Raw genomic sequence first — 21,428 nt, forward strand, 5'->3', positions numbered from 1 at the left:
GTGTTTAGATATACTGAAGCTGTCAGTGCTTAAAAAATTAAAGGAATAATGTTAGTTGAAAAAAAATCCTTGTGACTTCTCACTAGTACCACAGGTATGTGCTATTCAGGCTTGTCTGAAGTTTTAGGGATTAACTACTGTTAAGTTTGTAATCCACCTTGTGTTCTTTTGGCATAATGGGGCACTCAAAACAGCTGTAAGGCATATTTATCTCAAAGCCAGACCCTTTTTATATTTTGACCAAGACAGTGAATTACAGCAGATTATACGGACTTTTGCAATTCTTGTTTTTTTCTATTTTCTTTGCTTTGCTTTATCTAACACAATATGTAAAACAAAATACAGATCCTTCATACAGAATGAAAGCATAGCACTATATACGGTCCTCCCCCTAATCTGAGAATGAGAGAATAAACAGTTTTGGCATGCTGTTTCATGCAGAGAGCACAGTCAGATATGAAAGTGAGGAAATCAGTATGAATATGGTTTCAAATAGAATCTTACTGTTTTCCTTTCTTTGTGTTCCAGATTTCCATCATAGAAAACAGAGCTGAAACTGCATCAGGGATCATTGGACTTTCACAAGACAGGATCAACCCATTGCTACATAAAGCTGGGAAGAAGCTTACAGGTTGGATGAGTCTTGGATATGTTGAAATGCATAGTTAAAAAGTAGTGTTGCCCGTGGTCTTAGAAGTTATTGAGGCTGCTGTTCTCTGGAGTTCTCAGCTTGAAGCCTTTCACTAAAGCATTTAGAAAATAACATAAAACAAGTAAACATAAGAAATTGATTTTTTGATTTTTTTTTTTCCTGCACACAAATACTGGGTTTAAAGTAGGTCTAGCTATAATAACTTCTGAGTGTATTGCCTATAATGTAGCCAATTGTCTTGATCTTTTGTCCTCATCTATGATGTACATGATACACAGTCATCTCAAATAGGATAGTTTTGCATTTGCAGCTTTTTTAGCTCTAAGGTGCATTACACTACACATTGCTTTTTATCCAACTTTATATTTGGCTCACCTACACACTGATATAGACCTGAAAATGTGCAAAATTTTTAAGATACTTTATTTACCTTTATGTTGTGATCATTCATACTGAAACATCCATGTTACTAATAGCTAAGAGAGTTCCAACTAAATTCTTTATGAACTCTTCTTGATCTCCTGTATAGTGTGTCAGCTTTTACCTGTGACTGACACTATGTATGGCTGGATTAGTATCCACCACACATTGCCATGTTGTCTGCTCTCTAGTGGAATGGTGACATAATCGTTCATATTGCTTTTTGACTTGGACAGTTTGTGTGCGTGTGTGTGCTTTTGGACCTCTTGCATAGAAAATGCTGCAGCTTTAATCTAAGATTAATCTTAAGCTTTAATCTTTAATGGCCTTGTGTTCCCCAGGGCTCAGTTTTGGGGCCGGTCTTGTTCAATATCTTCATCAATGATCTGGATGAGGGGATCGAGTGCACCCTCAGTAAGTTTGCAGACGACACCAAGTTGGGCGGGAGTGTTGATCTGCTCGAGGGTAGGAAGGCTCTGCAGAGGGACCTGGACAGCCTGGATCGATGGGCTCAGACCAATTGTATGAGGTTCAACAAGGCCAAGTGCCGGGTCCTGCACTTCGGCCACAACAACCCCATGCAGCGCTACAGGCTTGGGGAAGAGTGGCTGGAAAGCTGCCTGTCGGAAAAGGACCTGGGGGTGCTGGTCGACAGCCGGCTGAACATGAGCCGGCAGTGTGCCCAGGCGGCCAAGAAGGCCAATGGCATCCTGGCCTGTATCAGAACTAGTGTGGCCAGCAGGAGTAGGGAAGTGATTGTGCCCCTGTACTCGGCACTGGTGAGGCCGCACCTCGAATACTGTGTTCAGTTTTGGGCCCCTCACTACAAGAAGGACGTTGAGGTGCCGGAGTGTGTCCAGAGAAGGGCAACGAAGTTGGTGAAGGGTCTGGAGAATAAGTCTTCTGAGGAGCGGCTGAGGGAACTGGGACTGTTTAACCTGGAGAAAAGGAGGCTGAGGGGAGACCTCATCGCTCTCTACAACTACCTGAAAGGAGGTTGTAGCGAGGTGGGTGTTTGTCTCTTCTCCCAAGTAACAAGCGATAGGACGAGAGGAAATGGCCTCAAGTTGTGCCGGGGGAGGTTTAGATTGGACGTGAGGAAAAATGTCTTTACTGCAAGAGTGGTGAAACATTGGACCAGGCTACCCAGGGAAGTGGTGGAGTCCCCATCCCTGGAGGTATTTAAAGGACGTGTAGATGAGGCGCTTAGGGACATGGTTTAGTGGGTGGTGGTGTTGGGTTGCTGGTTGGACTCGATGATCTTAGAGGTCTTTTCCAACCTCAGTGATTCTATGATTCTATGATTCTATGCTTTTGTTTCCTTCAAAAGTATCTCGCTAGATAAAGCAGTCAGTTCTGAAGACTGAGGAATAAATTACGAATCCCCCTCAGACAGTAATATAGCCTAATTAAACCAAGCTAAACATCACTTAATTAGACTTGTATATGGAATGAAGGTAAAGGACATAGTGATATAAGTGAATTCATTCAGTTCAGACTGTGATATAGTTGCTCTAAGTTTGAGAATTTTGAAAGGTCATGGTTTTAAGTCCCTGGAAACATAGTCTTCTTTAAAGAGGCCTTGATGTGGGAAGCCTAAAAATCAAATATACTGAGATAGTGAGTGTTTTGAAGACAGTGGCAGTTATTCTCCCATCCTAATCTTTAGACTCTGCAGAATCTTTCTTTTTGCTGTCCGACCCGTTGTTTACAGAAGTCATTACTGCCAAACGCTTTCTAATGTAGCTAAATGAACAGCTCCAAATGATTTATGTGAAGGTTTCATGGCAAGTGTTGGGAAAGAGCCAAACTTCACAAAAGAGCTGAGGACCCAACAATTTTTGTTTAGACTTCTGAATAAATGACCAGATTTTGAAGAAGGCACAGTGCCAACTTTCCTCAGTGCCAGCTTCTCTTAATTCTTCTCAGATAGAACTACTGGTTCCAGATAGCTTTCATATATTTTTGGATAGGTACATAAATGGCAATGTACATTTTTAAAAACCTTACTCTAAGAAAAAGGAAGACACAATCACAGTGGAGATTATGACATAAAGAAAAAGAAAACAGGAAGCGGAAAATATTCTAGAAGAAATATCTGACAGATAGTGCAGTCTTTAAGCATTGTAGATTTGCAGATTTTTATCTCTTAATTCTATCCAAGTGCCAGGTCAGTGCCAAAGTTAACCAAAAATATTCCCCAGAAATTGTTTGTTAAAGTTTTATCTCTAATCTGCCTTCAATTCAACAGAGCGAGGAGCTGAATGTAGAGCATGTCAATCTATACATGGCCATAAAATATCAAGAATTTTGAAAGCGCTAATGAAATGCCCAACATATTAAATGGTCTTGAGAAATTATTACAGCTACTTATTTTATCAGGTTTGAATAGCTAAGCAAGTCATTATCTTCTGCAATTTTACATGTTGGAATTGTGTTTGTAAGTGGTTTGTGAGAAGTGATGTGGTATTGTGGGGAGTAATACACAATAGCACTGTTTACTTTTTATTTTGATTTGATACTAAACCTCCAAGGACAGCAAAGTCTTTTTAACTTGCAGTAACACTTGTTTAGTATAACTCGTAACAGATTTTTCCCTGTGAAAACAGTTACTCTAGCAAGGGGTTTATTTAGGTTCCATTCTACTGCAGAGTATAGCTGCAGAGAAAAATTTATCTGTTTTCAGAGAAACACATGTTCTTTTGTTGTCCTTAAAGAAGTTTGGTGAAACAAGCTAGCCACAGAATTAAGGAGGAAAGTGATAACTTTGGCAGTCCTCTACGATGGTTCTGTTTGTTTCCTTCCCCTCTTGTTGTGTGCCTAAGTCTAATCTTTCTGTCTAGTTAGGAGCTACAGCTTGATAATGAAGCTGTCAGCTAGGGAAGCTTAACTTGCTTTTAATTTCCCTTTTAGGATCTGGTAGCCCCATCTGAGTGCAAAGGGGATTTAGATAGGTGATTATCTTCCTTTAGCATGTCTCTAGTGCAAATAACGGCAGCCAAATGTGGACACAGACCTCATTCCAGCAGTCTTTAGCAAACTTGTGGTGGAACAGGATATTGTATAATATATCTTCTAGGAAAATCCCTGATCTCAGGAGATACAAGGACTTCCTGGAAATTGCATAAGTTGAGATGGTTTCAGACTGGGAACATTCTCATTCTTCTCACCATGCGCTGAGGCTGGTGACCTCTGATCTTCCTCTTGGCTGTTATTGCTTCCTTTCATAGATTTTAGGAGAGATTGCTTTTTTACATTTAACATTCACTCTCTGGCTGCCTAGCAGTATAGGACTGATCAAGTCATCCAAGAAGACTGGGCAAGATAAATTAGATGCTTAATTTGCACATCAGGAACTGCAGACAGACTAATTTTAAAAGGACATTTTGATAAAGTAAAATAGTGCTGTGCACATATTAGTAATTGCCGGTTCCACAAAATTATTAATGATAGATGAGCTCTGGGCTTTGAATCTTTGCTTAAATTAATGTTTGAAGGGTAATCCATGAAATATAGACAACAAAAGTCATTAGAAAACTTATCACATAATTTTCAACATTAAAACATTTGTAATATATATTATTTTTCTCTATCACTATCCATAATCCTAACAGTCCTATATTAAAGCAAATATAAAACAACAATGCATATAATACAGATAGTCGTATTGTGAATATTCCTCCCCAAAATAAAAGTTCATTTTAGCAAATCTGAAAACAGTAATAATATACTGCCTATATATATAATGCCTGTACCTGCTACTATATGTACTTATAAAGGGATTTCATCTATAAATTAAGTGTGAACATCTCAATCCAGTGTGTTCCTCTTTCACTGGTCCCTGTTAGGACTCCAAGATCCATTCTTAATCTCATCTCCTTCAGAGACCAGTTTCCCTCTCCTTTATAGTCACATAGTTGTACTGTGCAGGGCTTGGGGATGGTTGCTTTGTTTTAGGGTACTATGATACATAATATAGGTAGTATGATCCTAACAACACAACATACGTGTTAGGTCCATACACCCAAACTGAAATTAAAAGCTACATCCATCCTTCATATGCATTCAATTAGCTGTTTATATCTGACACCTTGTATTTTCCTGTTGGTTTTCATCTTCCATCATGCACTTTTTTACTTGTCTAACTACTTATAAGATAAATATGCATGAAAATGGCAGTCATTAATTCTACCAGGCATTGAGATAGAGCTAAATATACTTAAGTGTAAGGTTTTGACATTGCCCCATCTGAACTGCCTGTTGCTTATAGGTGTTCTGTTAGCCCTGTGACAGAATACAGATACCCTGTCATTGTTTAGCTACTTATCACTTCCATTCTCTTGCTCCACATTGCTTCCACAGTATACAATATGAAAACTAGACTTCATATTTCTCACCTCTGCCTAACGTTGTTCAGCAGTCTGGAAGGATTCCACACTTTTCCCAATATGGCCTGAATGCAGTTGTGTTTAGGGAAGGATCTTTGGTGTGATTTCTTGTTCTTATATCTGGTCTCCTTGGAGCACAAAAGTCCTTCTGTCCCTTGCTGGAAAGATATCTTTCCACACCTTCTATTCTGTATTTATCTTGGGAGCAAGCAGAAAGCTAAACAGAACATCAAAAATCTGTGTATTACACAAGTGTTTTCATTGTCTATTTTATTTTGGTTTGATCTCTCCCTCTCCCACTTATAAATACATAAGGATCAAGGCTGCTTTCTTCAGACCTGCCTCGAAACTCTGGTCCCCACCTCCTCTCCAAGTTTTTCAAAGACTGTTGCCAAACAGAGAATTGGACTTGTGGGAGTCGGTGTCTGTGTGTGTGCGCACGCACATGTACGTGAATATAATATATATATAATATATAATATTATATATAAAATAATAATATATATAATAATATATATAATATATATAATATAATATATAATATTAGGGGTCTGGAGAACAAGTCTTATGAGGAGCGGCTGAGGGAACTGGGACTGTTTAGCCTGGAGAAAAGGAGGCTGAGGGGAGACCTCATCGCTCTCTACAACTACCTGAAAGGAGGTTGTAGCGAGGTGGGTGTCAGTCTCTTCTCCGAAGTAACAAGCGACAGGACGAGAGGAAATGGCCTCAAGTTGCGCCAGGGGAGGTTTAGATTGGACGTGAGGAAAAATGTCTTTACTGCAAGAGTGGTGAAACATTGGACCAGGCTGCCCAGGGAAGTGGTGGAGTCCCCATCCCTGGAGGTATTTAAAGGACGTGTAGATGAGGCACTTAGGGACATGGTTTAGTGGACATGGTGGTGTTGGGTTGACGGTTGGACTCAATGATCTTAGAGGTCTTTTCCAACCTCAATGATTCTATGATTCTATGATTCTATGATTCAGAGTTTGTTCAGCTCTTCCAATAACCCTTAGAAAAAGTGTTCTTGTACATATTTTTTAACAGACAGATTTTCAGATTTTTTTTTTCAGTTTTTTCTCAGTTTGCACATTCCATCTCACATGAAGACAAACCTTCTGTGTATAGTTCTTATCATTTTGAATTTAATATCAATGGAGATGATAGCCTGCCAAATTTTTAGTTACTTTGTGTTTCACTTTTTTGTACACCTTTCCCATATGTTCATTCTATTATGAATACAAAATTATATGTTTATATATGTATTCTTACTGATGTTACTGATTTTAAAAACTTCTCAAAACTACCTTGAGAACTCTTTAAATAAGATTCGTAAGTGGTATCTTTTGAAATGCTGAGGAAATAAAATATTAGCCATCTATACAGTTGTTGTCCACATTCTTTTCTCTGTTTCACAAACAGGTTTTGTTCTTTGCATCTCATTTACACATTACTGAGAACTGTAACTTGCAAAGGGCAAAGAGTTAGCTGGGGAGCATTCTTCAGTGCATTTGCATGTTACATGTGTCAGTTTGAATGAATATAAATACATGTGCAAATTTCTAAGTAAAATAAAAAAAAATTGAAGAGTAATATAAAAGGAAGTCCTTGTAAATGTTTTAGCTCATTATATAACCTTCATTTCATAACAAATACTCCTCTGTAATGATTTTATTTTTTGTATCAGTTAATTACTTCTAAATTTGCACCAGGTTTGTGGGGACAGACAAGAACAGCAAAGGCTAGATCCAGCCATTAATCTTGTAGAACTTTGTGAAAAAATGGTGGTTGGACTAGAAAAAGTCCACTATATCATCAGATGACTCGCTTGAAGTTATATTGCTAAAGCTTGGCTTCCAAGAATATGCAGTTTTGCTTGTGTTATGACCATGCAGGCTGACTGTGCTAGCCCACCGACTTGCGTGAATCCCAACAGATTAAACGTGCCCTGGGACAGAGAATAAATGTGAGGAGACCCTGGAGGAGCTGAGGAGAAAGGGAAGGCCATTGCCCACACAAACCTCCTGTATTCACAATTAAAACTCTTGCCCTTTGAATCTACTTTTGGCCATCTGATTGGGGCCAGTAAGAAATGCTTTTTGTTGTCCCAATTTCCCTTTTGGTGTCACTCACGCTCTGATAGGGAAGCTTAGGTAATCATGATTTAGTTGGGTTTTTTTCCTCTCTGCTTCTCCACATTGCCCTGTCCTATTTTAACTGTCTGCCAGTGGCCCTTGATTAATATTGATACCCAGGGGCAACATTTGTTTCCTTCTTGGACAGAAACAAGATTCAGTTTTACAAGAGGCAGTATCTGTTTGCATCTTCTGTAGATGTAAGGAGGTGCTGTAGATATTTCAGTACCCTAAGGACATCTTTATCTAATGATTGCTCTTGGGCAAAAGCAATTCAAAAATCCCACCGCATACACTTGATATTTAGTATAATAAATGAGGGCAAATGCAAAAGAATTGCAATAAATAAGCTAAACACTGAGGAATACTGGATCTAGTATACAATTAATAGAAGTGCAGTTGTCATTGAAAATGTTCGTATTTATAAAGTATAGCTATGCTTTGTTCTTTTTACAAATCTTTTGGGCAAGTTTGTCGTGAAACCTGCAGTCCTAAATTTGCAAATTGCCTGTTCTCACTTGGATTTCTGCCATTCTAATTAAATAAATACTTTTAACTAAATAATATTTTTAACTTTATAGCTACTAAGAACAACAGAACAACAATAATAGGAGTTTGTCTGAACATGTTTTTCCAGGACATTGTAGATGCACCTTCAACACAAGTTTTGGAATCTGCAAGAATTAAACCTCTCCTTCATCTCCTTCATCTTTAGTCCTTGTTTGTATGGTCAACTCCATAGTTCCTCACCTTGGGTTTTTTTCCTCTTTGTATTCCACACTTAATGTTCAGTTCTGCATACCGCTTCGCACAAATTTTTCACTCTTTCTGTCTCTCCCTCTGGTAATCTTGGCTTAAAATAGTGGATAGTTTTACAGTCACATTTCAGGTTTTTTATTTCCTCCACACGCATGTTTTTGGAAGTTTGATTTGCAATAACACTGAGCAGTTAAGGATGCCTGTGGGGATTCATTAAAGCCCTTGTGTGAGTTAGATAACTAACCTCCATTATCTCATAGTGTTGTTTAGGCACCTAATTCACTGAAGAGCTTCAGTAAATCCGACAGAGGTCTGTCTGTCCTACACTTCAGTAACCCTAACCCTCGATCCATCATCTTCTATTTCATCACAACAGGGCAGATTCTGCTCATATGTGTTGAATAGATCTTACTCCTAGGAGATTATATTAAATGTACAGTTACAGAGTCAGGATGAGAAATCTCCCTTCTGAGCATAGTTGGATAACCTTTAGTCTTTCCATGAATATAAAACCTCAAATGAAGATCTACAGCCGATTTCAGTAGACCCATGCTAGCCTGTGTCAGGAGAAATTCTATTTTTTTATTAAGACAGTGTGTTGAACATCATTCTACTATTGACAGGTTTAATAGAAATTTTTCATATTCTTTAGAAAGGAAACAAACAACTTTAAAAGCAAGAATTTTTTTCTGTAAACTTAAATAGTGGAAGGAGGAAAGCACGTTAGTAAGGAGACAGCACATTGCAAATTAATGTAAACCTTATGGTTTCTCAGCAGAGCCTTGGAATTTTAGTACTTTTGAATTTATTCGTATCCACAGTTACACTGAGATTCCTTGGAACATTTAATGCAGTACATCATTGCGTCATTTATGTATTTTTAGACATACTGTTTCTGAGTGGATTAGATTTTTCCTTGTGACTACACCACTTCAGGTGAAAATATCAACATTTACAGGGAGGATGATATAAACCATGATTTTTTACAGGAATTTAGATTTACATATGAAGAAATAATGAAGTCATAAAACAGAATAAGGTGATTATTAATTTAAGTCTGGTTCAATTTTTAAAATTTAATCTGTTCTTCAGAATAAAAAGCTTTTTGCTGTGGGTCACTGGCAAAACAAAATTCTTTTCACTAACCTTCCTGGATAATGGATTTTAAACTGAAAAAGGGTAGATTTAGATTGTTTGTAAGGAAGAAATTTTCTACAGTGAGGGTGGTGAGACACTAGAACAGGTTGCCCAGAGAAGTTGTGGATACCCCACCATTGGAAGTGTTCAAAGTCAGGTTGGATGGGGCTTTGAGCAACCTGATCTAGTTGAAGATGTCCCTGCCCATGGCAGGGAGGGTTGGACAGAGTGATCATTAAAGATCCCTTTAAACCCAAACTATTCTATGATTCTATGTTTATTTAAAAAATAACATCTTGAAGAGATGAGTACACTTCCTTCAAGAGTATTATCTGTGGATAATGGCTGTTGTTTTAAATAGCTTAAGGCTATCACAACTAATGTAAATTCTTTGCCTTTCTGGTCACTGAGATGTGGGTGAAACTGATTTGTGAAGCTTGCACGTCCCTTGTAGCTTAGTGAGAAAAAAGAAAATAGAAAAATCAAAGCAGAATGCTATTTCTTGCTGCTTTGCCATTCTTTCGGAAAGTCGTGTCATCATTAAGTATGGTCTACTGGACAGGAGAGTATCCAGCATATTGATTAAATATCCCAGTATTAATCAGTAAACTTGAAGAAGCTGCTGAACTTTTGTTCCATTTTTTCATTGCTAAAGTAGAGAATATGATTTTGCTATAGCTGACATGCAGTAGAAAGTCCAGCCTTAACTAATTAGGGTTAGATTTTTAAATGAGCTCAGTGGTCAATGGCTTGTATTTTGCCCATTCTAGCAGGAGAAGTTTAGTAGTTCTCAGGTATCCTCAACACCCAGTCATTTCCACTAACAGTTTTTCATCAGACATTAAAGCAAAAAAGACTTCACTTTCTATAGAGGCAAATTTATTGGAGGAGGGAGGAAGATGCATAGGTCCAATGAGCCAAGCAATTTGTGGTGTTACTCTGTTGAGGTTGTTGCCATTGCATGCGTGCTGAACTTAGTCTCTGAATTTTAAGTGCAGGAATGTTGCAATGAGATGCAATGAGATATTTTGAGCTTTCTGCTATGAAAGAGATGATGTTTGTTTAGCATGTTTGTCCTGGGTTTTTCTGAGGCCAGTCTGTGTGGCATCACTCGTGAGGTAGCCTGATTATATATTGTTTCATATATTTGTTGCTGGCGCTGAAGACAATGACTGGGGAGAGCAAAGATACTCAGGGAGACTGGACCGACACCTATTCATTGATCTCTGGCTCCTATGTAGTCCCCTTTGGGCCCAGCTTTCAGCACAAGTAAAAGCCTGTGCTGTCAGCCTACTCTGGTTTGTGCTGGGAGAGAGCAAGCTTCAGTTTGTATGATGGCAAATATTCAGTAGCAATAAGTTACAGGTTTAGCATAAAATAAACTAAAACCTAGACAGGGAGTGACTCAAAGACTGTCATTTCAATGTGGAATCCCCCTAAATTTCTCTTTGACCTGGATTTAAGAAAAAGAGATTTGAAATTTTTATTTCAGCATAAAAGATCAGTTCAAAGCAGTGTATTAAGATTTGAGGGGGTTTTTTTTCATATTATGTTCATTTCTCCAAATCATGAGAAACTGTTGTGTGTGGCAGTTATGTATTAATACTAACTTATCAGAATTTAAGTTATAATAGAAAAATTAAAATAATCTATTTTAATTATTAAATCTGGAGATTACTTGGCACATACTAAAAAATCTTCTATTCAGCTGACCTCCTATGACTTTTTTTAAAAAGTCAGAACTTATAATTTTATCAAGAACAGATAAAGATTCAGTGATTAAAAAGAGCAGGTGATTTCATCATGTCAGAAACAGCCAGACATTGCTTTTCTGCAATACTGAAATTTGAACAGCATTCTACGTGAATACATTGTAGATAAACATGCTATATGCAGTGTGTTTACTCACTTTCTACCTCTCAAGAGAAATGAAATTGAGACACTGTATCAGATTAGCTTTATGATAAAAGTATATGTTTTTTATGAACTGCACAGTTCTCGAATATATTCTCTCAGCATCCCTATTCAAGATGTTAATTTAATGGAACCACTTGAATCATGAGTGTGGTCTTTCCATGGGTAAGATAATTAAAGAGTTTGAAAACTAGGATTAATAAATCATAGCAAGTTTAATTTCAGTTACCTTTATAAATGTTACTATTTTAGCAAGTAATTGACATCTGATTAGCATGTTGCAGGGTATAGCTGTTTAGATATTAATCAAAGTTCTAAACCTTACTTACAAAATTACTTAAAGACATGTACATAATTTTCCTTTATTTACATGGTAACTAAGCTTATCTTTTACATGTGTTTGCTCAGGGCCACAACTTGTAGTATATGCTGAGATTATTATTTATTAATTATAGTCAACATTGTCAATATGATTCCGAAGTCCATGGGGCAATACATCTGCCTTTTGATACACATTGTGTAATTTTAACCATTAAGGAGGGATTTTTAGCTCTTTCTGTGTTAGCTCATAGAACTACTGTTTTGTGCCTAAATCTGAACACAATAGCAGCTTCATTTCAAAAAATGAATGAAACTAATTTGTTAGCAGCTTTACTTTGAAAAATGAATGAAACTAATTTGTAAAAAATAGTGATGAGTCTTTCTGATGAAAAAGGTAATAAAAATGCGATGCATGCAAGCATATTTTGTACTCAGATCCAGTTATTTTGTGCTTGAGCAGTCTAAATTAAATACTATAAATTCTGTCAAGAAATGTAAATACTATGAATTAAATCTAGCTGCATAAAAATTCAAGCTAAAAGGAAAAACTACCTTTAAATTTAATCTTTTATATTTGAAATCATTGGGCTTTCCTACATATGATATGAAACACCTTGCTTTAAAGACTTACAAAAATGTGTCAGTAACAGAAGAAAAGAATGCTGTTTCTTATGTTGGATATGAGTCAGAAGGAAAAATTGTGATCTACAGGAAAATGAGTGATTTATCTGATGTGAGGATGAGTGAAAATATCAGATCTCTCTCTTTTTTTAGAGAGCCTGCACTCCTGAGACATCCAGTCCAGTAAACTGGTTATATTACCAATGGCAAAGCATGACTTGTGAAGGGCACAGAAACCTTAGTTACCACTGAAGTCTAAAGGTGAGGATCCTGCTGTGTGCAGTCATCAAAAATGGATAGTAGGACTTCCAATTATTCCTAAGGAAGATCTGCAGGCATCCACGAGGAGGAGTTCACATCGGTACTTTAAATCTGACTTTTTATTTTATATTTTTTAGTTTTTCTATTCCTAGTCCTGACTGGCATGAATGGCATCACACCAGAAAGCTAAGCTTTGGCCTCGCTTGAGGAAGGTAAGGGAACAATTCATCTCTCTGCAAGAATTCCACTCAGGAGACTGATTCAAAGTGCTTTGGCAGCCCTTTGAAGACACTAAGCAGCCAAAGATCTACATCCAGTGAAGGCAGTATGTAGAAGGTCTTCAGGAAGAACTTTAAAATGCATTTAGGATCTTGAGAGTCTCATCAGGAGCCTAACAGGGCTTAATTCATTGTAAAATTAATACTTTTCTCAGACGTTAAGGAGTATGGGTCCCCTCAAATCCACCCAGGCAGTGCATTCCCTGCACCCCACGGACCCTGTAAGAACTGAAGATAACCCAACAGTGTGCTATAAAACAAACATTCAGCCCCCATAAAGAAACTAGAGCATACCATAGCCTTATTCCCCAAATTGCAAACTCAGAGTTGGCTGGATGAGGATCATTACCTCCTCCCCCAGCAAAGAAAACCAATTTGTCACATTTGAATGATTTACAGTGCAGTACTTCCCATGTATCAGCTTTTATAAGCAGCATTTATAACAAAACAGAAAAGCCCAGTAGAACTTCAGTAGTTGAACAAATCTCTCATCCTTATTCCTTTACAAAGAATAAACAAAAAATCATTTCAAAATTTGAATGGTATGGGAAATGGGGATTAACTAGGCAGGAAGTGAAAGCAAGCTACAGCCTTGAGCAAATTTGTAATTAGGTAAGTTACAAACACTTCAATAATGAGAAGTATAATAGAAATTCTGACAGGTCCTGTACTGTAGAGAGCTTGTGGGCACCGTTGTAATAAATGAAGAGAGATCTATTTGATTTTTTGTTAAAAGTGAGAAGCCCCAAGAGTTTTGTGTTACTTCATTTAGTGCTTGGTGAGGCTGTTTATATGAGACTTTCCCCTACATTTTAAATCACTTATTGCTGCTTTGGCAGTGTCTGTTAGATTCCATTAGATTCATTAGCTCTTCTAAAGAGCATTGCTCTGTGGAAATAGCTGAAACAGCTGCCCTGTGTAATTTTGTTATTGCTTTAATTTACTCAGAATTCTGTTTTAACACTCCAGCTGTCAAATATAAAGAGGAAAAAACAATCAATATAAAAGCACTTTCTACTTTAGTATTCTTACATGTACAGTTTGTGGGAAGATGTGTAAGAAAATAAGCAAATGTAGCTTTTTGTTATTTTCCAAGAGATTTCTTGGAGCTGCTGGAAATAGATAGCGCTTCTCAAAATGCCGTCTATGGAGCACTTCTCTGTGGGGTGAGTTCTTCTCCTCTGCCAAATTACTTCTCTCACACGGTGAAACATCTGTCAGTCTCCAAGCCGAACTGCATTCTGCCCAGTGCCACTTGTTCACTCTTAGATTTTGGCCAAATAGGCATCACAAGATCTAGACATGTGCTATGCTGGTGTCCTTAAAGCTTTTTTTGCAGGAACATGGGATAAGGTTTCATTGATTGTCTCAGTACAGCTGCAGATATGTTGCTGAAAATGGATGAATCCATTCTGTAAAGCTCCTTTGATTTGTTAACAAAACGCTTCATGTGTAAAAATGTGTATTCTTGTTGCTTACAAGAATACAGAATTGCTTACTTTTTATAGTCCCAGCCAGACCATCCAGTGAGAAAATGCAGGAAATCTCCTGTTGTTGTTGAATACTGATTAGAACTACAAAACTACAGCACAGGGTATAAGGATGACAACTAGTCTGGCAGCAGTTCAGGCTCAGTATCGCTCACAGAAGCTATGTGAAGCTGAGTAACACCAACCTAAAACTTGGTTCCTTGTCACCAATAACTTACAAATACAGCTACAAAAGCACTAAATCCATAAAGAAATGGCCTTTTTTTTTTTCTTCTCAAAAAAGGAGAGATTTTTATCTTGTCTCTTTGGTTCTGTTCTGATATCTTTTTAGTGAAATGAGGCAGTCACCTTAAAGGGGACTTTAAGATAAGTCTGAGTCTAGTATTGCTCTATTCCAGGCTTCTGCCTGAAATCTAGGCAAGTCATCTGTAACAGTTCAGGGCTGAGTGAACAGATAAAAGTTTCTCCCAAAACTATTTTGAGTAGGTTGCTAGTAGGAGTCACTGGGGAATTGAATCCAGGGAATATCTTCAGCTGATTAGAACAGTCTGTGTGTAACTTCTGGAGAGGAGAACCCATGCCTGCTCTTTTTATAAGCTTTACAAGGTTATCTAATGTAAATTGGATATTGGAAAATAATCAGACAGATGTTTCCCTTCCAAAGGTATCTGGAACAGGGAGTGAGACTTCCTAAAACTGACAGAGATTATCTTCTTTTATAAATGTTTCTTGTTCTCAACTGGAGTATGGAATAAAAATCATAATGCATGATCTGAATAAATGGAAGAATCCGATCAAATATTTTGAATTTTAATTTTTTCCAAAGAATAGACATGGGTTATTTTATTTTGAGTTGAATGTTCTCTGGGAACTGGTTCAATAAATTGAGCTAATGATTATGTTGTTTAATCACACTCTATGCATTTTCCTGCCTGATATTTTTAAATAAACAGTTCATCCCCTCTTCTCCCCTCCTTTCCCAAAAAACTTACTTCCACAGAAATAGTTTGCTTAAGATCTGTGCAGAGCTTAGAATTAAATAACATCTGTCAATGATGCCAACTTTTGTTTGGTAGCCAAATGATTTTCAGAAGTATAAGCTGTCAGCTTCAGAGAGGGACAATTTGGAGATAGTTATTGAAAATCAATACGCAACCTGCAGGAAGGTGAGATTTATGGACATGGATAACTATCTCTTTGAGTGAAACACCTCTAGATGATCTTGTTAAATTGTGCTGCTTTATGCCCAGCTGCTGAAGATGGAACTTGACAGTTGATTGACTTGAGCTTGGCACATGAAGTTGCTGTATTTTAGAGAAGAGGGAACCACAGCACAGGAACTATTGGTGTTTTTTTCTTCTCACTGCCCTCCCTGTAGGTCTTCCTTTTTTCTTTTCCTTCCTTTTCATCTTTTCAGTGCACATACTGTGTGGAATGCTGGTAAAGCAATACTAGAGCCAAAAACAAGTGGCCACTTGGTATTTCTTGGTATTTCTTAGAATTTCCAACCATTTCACTTTGGAATGCCAGAAACATATTTGTAGCACTATTCTGTTTCCCTGGTGGAGTTACCTCCAGGCTTTCAGGAATATCCAGGTTGGCTGGATGTCTCTATCTGTCTCAGTCTTTTCTTCTTTGAGTAACATAATTGGCAATATGTTATTACATGATTATATTTTGGAACATAAATAAAGCCTTATATAAGTTTTTGAAATGAACTGCCCTGGAAAATAAGCACAATATGTATGTCTACATTAAATAGAACAAAATGATAGACATAAACACTTCATGAATGATCAGAGAATGATTTCATTCATATCTAAGTTATATTTGTCCTTATTTATTAAAGCCTGCACCTGTATTTGTTTTGCATATTTCACAGTGGCATTTTGTTTGCCTCGGTGCTGGGAGTGGCAGCAAATGTAGGTGGGCAGATTCCGATCTCTTCTTCTTTGGTATAACACATCAGGATCTGGTCCAGTAACTACACTTTCTCTATTTCCTCTTTTTGTTTTATACTGGCATTTCTTTCCCAGTATCTGCGTGTAATGAATCATATTTTTCTCAGCTCTTTTCTGCCAACTCTTAGCATTTGCTTGTAGAGATATGAAATTATTGATCAATATGGCTTCTGACGACCTATAGTATCTGGAAATACTATTTAGATAGGTAACATAAATGGGAGAATACCTCTATAAAGTTCAACTATTGATAAACAAATACTAAGGTTATGTTAATGTAAAACCCTAAAGCAAATTACGAAAGTCAAAAATATAGCTCAGCATGAAAACTAATACCAAAGGCTGGGATTTACACTGTGATTAGAGGACGGTAACTCCAAGTCCAGGCTATTCTACAGTAGGGAAGAAACAAAATACAACTGATTTCTTAAATTCTCTTGAATCTCTTAGGAAGACAGACTTGATAAAGGACTTGATGCTTTTGATGTTGTCCATGGCAAACTTCCCTAGACTTTTGCAAACACAGAAGTTCCATTGCTTTCTTTCCAGTAGGCAGACTACCAGTACTTTCTTGAACAAAATTACCAATTTAAGCACAACCAGTCAGTTGTTGTGCTTAAAGTTGTTGTGTAGTCAGTAAGGAGATAGTGAAGGTTCTGGAATGCTAATCTAAAAAAGATATTGACAAACTCCTTTAATAGCAGGTATTGCTCTTCCCCGGAGAGCTTTACTCTCCAAGACCATTATCTCCATTACCTGAGTTTCAACCTATCCATTTTCTATTTATTACTCCAAAATTAATTAATGGCCTTTTTGGAAACAGTCATGTGACTTCACATCCCAAGGCCAGTGAATTAAGAATGCTACTGTTGTGACTTCTTATGGGTAAATGCATGTTTTCCAGATTATTAAGTTGCCTTTAAAATTTTTTTCTGATATTACAGTGATGCAGTCTAGAGAATACAGAGGCAGACCTTTTACTTCTCATCGTTAATAAGTCTTCAAATACTAAACTTTATATTTCTACTGACAGATGCAAATGTTTATTTACGTCTTCCTCAATAGCTGTCTTGTTAGTGTCACTCTTTCCTTATTTTTTTCTTTAATTACCTTTCAACATATAGTCTTGAAGATTAAAGGCCAAATACCTTCTTTCAAAGGTCATGCTTAACTGGCAGTGATGTTCATTACAATTTTCTGAAAGTCAACTCACTTGTCTTAATAGATGAATATATTGTCATAGCATAAGCATGCAACACATCAGTAACTAGTATATTTTGTAATTTTCTGCTGTGCAAGTTTCCAACATGCTATCTTTTAACATTATTTCATAGTCAAAAGACCTACTTACTACCCAATGTATTCAGAATTGAGGTTAAGGTATTTCTAGTGTAAAGAATCTGGAAATGAATTGAATTTAATCAAGTACTTGCTGCCCCTGTACTCGGCACTGGTGAGGCCGCACCTCGAATACTGTGTTCAGTTTTGGGCCCCTCACTACAAGAAGGACGTTGAGGTGCTGGAGCGTGTCCAGAGAAGGGCAACGAGGCTGGTGAGGGGTCTGGAGAACAAGTCTTATGAGGAGCGGCTGAGGGAACTGGGGTTGTTCAGCCTGGAGAAAAGGAGGCTGAGGGGAGACCTCATCGCTCTCTACAACTACCTGAAAGGAGGTTGTAGCGAGGGGGGTGTTGGTCTTTTCTCCGAAGTAACCAGCAATAGGATGAGAGGAAATGGCCTCAAGTTGCGCCAGGGGAGGTTTAGATTGGATGTGAGGAAAAATGTCTTTACTGAAAGAGTGGTGAAACATTGGACCAGGCTGCCCAGGGAAGTGGTGGAGTCCCCATCCCTGGAGGTATTTAAAAGACGTGTAGATGAGGCGCTTAGGGACATGGTTTAGTGGGCATGGTGGTGTTGGGTTGCTGGTTGGACTCGATGATCTAAGAGGTCTTTTCCAACCTCAATGATTCTATGATTCTATGATTCTATGGATATAAAACTTTTTTTCCCCCAGTTCATTTGTTTCTAAACAGACTGAGGGTGTTCAGCCTCTGGCTTAAGGCAAAGCCTACCTTAGGATTCTCTGTTTTGTTGGGGATATAATATTTTTTCCCCATGCTGTTTGTTTCACTGCTGCTTGCTAACAGCTAAATAAGCAGGCAATGGTGCAAAAGAAAAGCATGCCACTGAGAATTAGCTGCATATGCTATAACATTGCCCAGTCTTTGCTATTATAATAAACGATTAGGAAATCAAGTGGTAAACTAAATACTGATTTAACTGGTTTCCTCAAAATTGCTGTTGCTGATAACCTCAATATTCTTTGCAGCATTAGTTAATCACATCCCTTGTTTGCAATAAACTCCTCCAAGATTGTCAAAGAACAAATTGAGTATAGAAAGTTAAGATATTTAACAGTGTAAGGGTTCACTGGTCTGCATGAATTGGGGAATTTGGAGAGCATTAATTATCAGTTTATACTTGCTGCAAACTCATCTATTCCCAGTCCTTTGGGATTCATGAAGTGTTGATCATAGTATTTTGTCACCACTAGACCAACTGGGGAAAAAATAAAACCAGAGAGACCTACACATGATGAACTGTGATTGGCATTTAGCATCTACAGACTCATCCTGTTTAAAAAAGAACTTCTGGACAAAAGGCAGATGTACAAGACTGCTATCATACCATTAAAATCAGGTATTATCTTCCGATGAATTTTTGGGATGAGTCTTTACTTACTTTACTACTACTCAGCAGTCTGTTTGGGAAGCACACTGATGCTTATTTTGTTAAGAAAGTTGGTTAGGATTTGAATTATTTCTCAAATCATTTGACACTTTGAATGGACCTGTACATTTTAGCAGCTTTTTCTGGATACAGCCAGAAAAGGCTCAATAGAGATATTTTATTTGAAAATATTTTTGTTTAAAATACAGTGATTAGATTTAATTCTTTAGATGGGTTCTTCATAAAAGGTATCACCAAGGAGTCCCCTTAAAGATAAAAAGTTGTGTTCACTAAGTTCCTGAGCTTCCATTTCAGTGAACTTCAGAAAGCCATGAGGATGATGCTTGGAGGATGCTTTCAAATAGTATTTCTGTATGTCAGATGTTCTAGTAAATGCTTTAATCACACTATTAGTTTTTCCCAAATGACTTCAGCATTATGCCACATATGGATAAACAATAATTTTGATGTTAAATAGGTCACAAAACTGAAAGATGAAATTCCCCTTGCTCACAAGTGTCAGGTAGCTTTGTAGGCCATTTGCTTGTTATGCTTCCTTAAGAAATGCTGTTATTTAGAAAAAGAAAGAAAAGAAACTTTGGTTTTGTACTTTTACTGAGGCAGGTCATTCATATTGTCCAGTGATTTCTATAATAATATATTTCATTCCACTTCTTTGGTGAAAGAAATGTACCTTTAAAATAATAGGCTATTCTGAATCCATTTTCCAGCTGAATGGGATAGGGCAGAAAAAAAAGTGTCCATTTCAGATGTGTCATCATCAATTCATAATGCAATCAGCCTCATTAGCCTACTGGTTTTGTCTGCTCATTTGTTGATAAGTGGAAGATAGTTGTCTTTCAGACAAAGAGGCGAGAAACTCCTAAAGACATCCATGAATGTGAATATTTCAGAAGTATCAGAAGTCCAATTCAGTTCCACACTAGCGGAGTGGTGTATTTTGGAAGGAACATGGCCCATTCAACCTGTACTGTGGTATAGCTACACTTGCTGTCAGGAGAACACTTGATGGCCATCCACCTGACATATAATAATCATGTTGTTGTTTGACTTGAAGGAGGAAGCAACCTGCCCCCTCAAAACACCTCTTCAGTAGCCCACAGTAATGGCGTTGCAACCGCTTCTCAGGCATGTTCAAAGACCCATAGATAATATTCTGGCAGCTTTCTTTAATAGATTGTTGTGTTGATCTAAGAAATATATGGAGAAAGTTCAGAGCTGTGGTTGCTACGTAGCATTTGCTTCCCAGGAACACAGGAATGTGAAAAATTAAACTATTGCATGCATAACAAGTACTCTATAAGAAGCACGAATTAATACTTCGGACATTTGGTCCTTATTTTGTGCTGAATTCTCCTGTTATTACATGGGCTGTATGAGCTTCCTATGCTCTGGTCATCTCTGGTAAACTTCATAATTTCTTTCCACAGATGAATGCTTTGGTATATTTCTCTTACAGCTGTTATTCTTAGTAGCAAGAAGATCTCTTAAAAATTATGACAGTATGATCATCATTGGTAGTGCATTTTCTTCCATGAATTTGTAGCTCTTAAAATCTGAAATAATAATGTTATTTGGTTGCATTAGCCATGACATTTTAGATGGCAATGACTAAGATCCGTGAATATGGGATATACTTCAATCCTGCCTCACTGTCAATTATCATCATTACTTTTATGCCTGCTCTTTTTCTTTCTGATTTTTGCAATTGCTGTTCTTAATGGCTACTATGGCCTGTATGAACTTGAAGCCAATCCACATTTTATGTCAATCCAATTTGTCTCTTTTCAGTCATCTATTAGGTCAGTGTTTTAAACTACTTTTTTTTTTCTTTTCTGCTAAACTTGCATATTTCTTCTGAAGAAATTTGGGCATTGTATATAAAAGGAGGAGGAAGAACCTGTTGTTCATGTTAAGCATTCTCAAAATGGAATAAAAATGTTCTTTTATTGGAAAGGTTGAGACAAGTTTTGGAGAAAAGAACTAATCTGAGAACTTATGAATGATTCTTTGTAATATAACTAAAAGCTGTGTGGAGGACAGTCTAGCAGAGGACTGTAATTATTTTGAATACCGATATTTTGGAGAAAAATACCGAGTCTGGAGAAGATTAAATCCCAAACTGAACTACTTAGCAGTTTGTGTAACTTAAGCGATGCACAGGAGATGATACATATAGAAATACATGGATAACTACTTTGTAGATTTTTATTTCATCCTTTTAATGGCAGGTTTCTTAGACAAATAAGTATTTGAAATATTTTAATATGCATATGAAGCTATATATTCTGAGCATGCAACATACTCAAGTACCACATTCACACTTTTATCATATTTTGGAATGAG

The sequence above is a fragment of the Aptenodytes patagonicus genome, chromosome 11 (assembly GCF_965638725.1).
Source record: "Aptenodytes patagonicus chromosome 11, bAptPat1.pri.cur, whole genome shotgun sequence".
NCBI classification, from domain to species: Eukaryota; Metazoa; Chordata; class Aves; order Sphenisciformes; family Spheniscidae; genus Aptenodytes; species Aptenodytes patagonicus.